We start from the raw sequence: 3367 nt of genomic DNA, 5'->3' as shown, positions 1-3367 counted from the left end.
GGCACTAAACACCGTCTCGCTGCCGTGGTTAATGACTGGGCGAGGGGGCTCTTTTCTGTCCCAATTTAGAAGGCGCAGGAGCCAGCAGAAAGGCAGAGCCACCGTGGAGCTCAGTGGAGGGATGCCTGCCCTGTGCTGCATCCCTTAAGGATGCTTTTTAGCCGAGGCGTCCATCTGCGCAGTCGGAGCCGTGAGATGCTACTGCGACAGAGCTGAGCCGTGTCGGCAGCTCCCAGGGAGCAGGGTCCCTGGTCCCCCCGAGGCCCCTCGCCATGGTGGGAACAGCAGGGTTATCGGAATGGGGTGGCTCCTCTCTAAGATGGAAATTTCTCCTCTGGCCAGAGGCAGCGATCTTGGCTTACATCCCTGCTCCCTGTCACTGAGCCTTGCCACCTTCCAGGGTTCACTTTGTTCACAAAGAGCCTCAGATAAGCTTCTTGGCAGGGGTGCTCAGTTCTGCTGCGGCATTAGCATGGCTCAAGACAGGGTTGGTTTTTTTTTAATATTAACCTCTTGTATCCCTTAGAAGATGCAGCTCAGACACAGACCCTGGGGCTGCGGCAGCAAGTCGAGGCTCTGCATCGGTGGAAAGCATCGGCATCACCGCAGGGGTTGGTGTCCTCTGACTGCCATCACGGACCGAGGAGATGTCAGCCTCCTTGGGTGAGCAACGTGGAGGTAACGGCAGTGCTCACCTGTGGGCTTAGCCCTGTGCTGGGAGCACCCAGTGAGACCCAGGGAGTAGGAGGAACCTTCTGCCTGGTGAAAACACACTTTGAAGCCCCTCCCGTCAGAGCCACAGGAAATCTTGCCGTGGTTATGAGCACATGTGCCTGAGGTTGGGTCTGTGAAATGCCTAAGGAACGGTTGTAACTCGGGGAACATTTTTTTTTTTCACTGAGTTGGAGTATTTTATGTGTTTCTCCGTGAGTTAATTTTTTTGCCAGTCTGAAAAACCACTTTAAACCCACTGCTCGCACTCGTAAAACAAGCCGTCAGTGATTTGGGGGAGCTAGTCTAAGGCATCTCATAAAGCACCTCGTGGGATGCTGTAGTCCCTAACCAAAAGCGTGACCCCGGAGCCCTGCAGCATGCCCTGATTCACAGGGAAGGGCTGGCTGGCAGCCGACACGCTGCCCTCCCGTGCCACTCAGCCTCGTTTATCTTCGTTACTCGGGCTGTTTACGCAAGCAAGAATTGGCCAGAGGCGCCCGGCACCGCTGCGTGCCAAGGGAGGAAGCAGGCACCAGCACAAGCTCTTGTGGCTGGCACCCAATTGCCTGCACCCTCGCTTTTGAGAACAAAAGGCCAGGATGCAGCCTCCGTGGCCCAGGGCAAGAGGCGTTTCGGGCCCCTCACGTGGCTTGTGCCGGGGGTCCTGGCAAGGGGACCCCCTGCCTCGTGCTCTGGGCCGGTGGCCCAAGGGCATCCCGCAAGCAGAAATGCTCAGGCACCTCCACGCAAAGTCCCTGGGAGCAGAGCACCCGGGTACCTTTGGCTCCCAAAACTTGAGAGTGCTGTCCTTGGGTTTAGTCCTCGCTTAATCCTTTATGGCGTGGGAGCTGCTGCTGAGCTTGCAGTTGAAGAAATATGTTTTACAAAGGAGCATCTCCTCTGGTCACTGAGCTAGTGCAGCGTCCGATGCGTTCCCACTTTGCTTCTCTTATTCAAGCAGCTCCCAGAAATCTCAACTCACCCCATGACCCCTCTGCAGAGAGAGGAGCATCCTCCCTGCTTGTGGGGCTGGAGGGGGCCTGGGGGGGTCCCTGGGGCAGAGCTGGGGTTTAGCACCCCTGGCCAGGCTGCGCTTACCTGGAGAGCTGCCGCCTGGCCGCAGGGGCTATTCACCAGCCTGGAGTGGGTTTCTGAGCTCAGGGTTAGAGGTCAGATGAATGCCAAGGTACTGACAGCCAGCTGCCACTAAAAAGAGAATACACACAATTTTTCAGAGCCTTTGACAGGGTTTCTTTTTTTTCTGCTTCAGCAAACACCGCTTGATGTAAAATTGCCGGTGGGAAAACCACTTGCTGCAGTTCCGAAGAAAGGAATGAACGGGATGGTCCAGGGATGGTGTCATCTCCAAAACTTCTCTAAGCCAGCAGCCATGAAGAGAAGCCTAGACCTGGTAAAAACCCCTTTGACTCCTGCCTAGAGGTAGCCAATTTCCCCCCCCACCAGCAGCTTCCCGTGGTGGGCGGCTGTGCCAGCGTGCACCCGGCGCCAAGAGGATGTGCGAGACAGAGCACGCTTTGTGTCACGCCTGGCCTGGGCTTGCCTGGCGAGAAGAAACACAGCAGAAATATGCTGGGGTCTGACACGCCACCTCGACGGCGGTGCTGGCCCTTTGGCCCATCCTGGGACTCGAGGAGCCGCGGTGGAGTCTCAGGACCGACGCCGGTCGGTCTTTCCGCTCTTTTGTTTTATTCCAGCTTTGTGTCTCAGCACCTCCACTCTGACAGCGGTCATCTCCGGTCCTGCCCGTACGTCGTGCAGGGGAGAAGGTCGGATCCCATCACAGAAGTGGGGAAGCGGGAGGTGATAGCGGTGCCCGGGATGGTTGCAGGTTTGGTCAGCATGCCTAGATGCTTTCAGGATACTTTGCTTCTGGCTCCTTCTGAAACCACAGAGGTTGCCCACTCATAGCCAGATCACCCACAGAGTTACTTGGGGACACTGACCTTTCTCACACCTACTTTCCAGGTGATGGGAAACAAACCCAAGATATTTCAAAGCAGGAAGCCAGATTCTGTAAACTGTCTAAAAATGTATCCTCCGGAGACAAGATTTTGCTCTGGCTCCAAGCCCAAAGGAACGATCAGTGCTAATGAAAGAGAGAGAACAAGGAAGGGATGGCGGCGGGGGGAGTGGGCTGTCGTGCCCGAGCATCCTCGCTGCATCCCCCTGCCTGGGACGCCCCAGACTGGATGGGCACAGAGAGACCTTGGTTCTTACCATGTCTCATGATGTGGCTGCTGCCTATGAGTTGGGATGAAATCATTTTAACTCATTAACCCTGCACATTTTTGGCTTATAGCCCCAGGGAGCCAGTAAGTGCTGCGGGAGGGAACAAAATTCACAGAAGAGAAAAAACTACCCATGGATTTACAGCTGCTGGTGGCACTTGGGACACCAAAGTCCCCAAGGTGTCTGGGCAGTCCAGGGCTTTTGTGGCAGGAATCCTCACTTTCTAGCCTTGCCCTACTTGAACTCTTTTATAAACCAACTCTATTGCCACTACTGGTGCCCTCGACTGATTTTGGTAGCTGGGAATTGCAGGAGTAATGAGCTCTGCTGGTTTATTTCTTGAAAGTTGTTTCCTTGAGACTGACACATAATCGATGAAACCAAAACCTTGGCGTGGCTCGTG

This window comes from Buteo buteo, chromosome 10 (genome assembly GCF_964188355.1).
Source record: "Buteo buteo chromosome 10, bButBut1.hap1.1, whole genome shotgun sequence".
Taxonomy (NCBI): domain Eukaryota; kingdom Metazoa; phylum Chordata; class Aves; order Accipitriformes; family Accipitridae; genus Buteo; species Buteo buteo.
Note: the sequence above shows the minus strand (reverse complement) of the source record.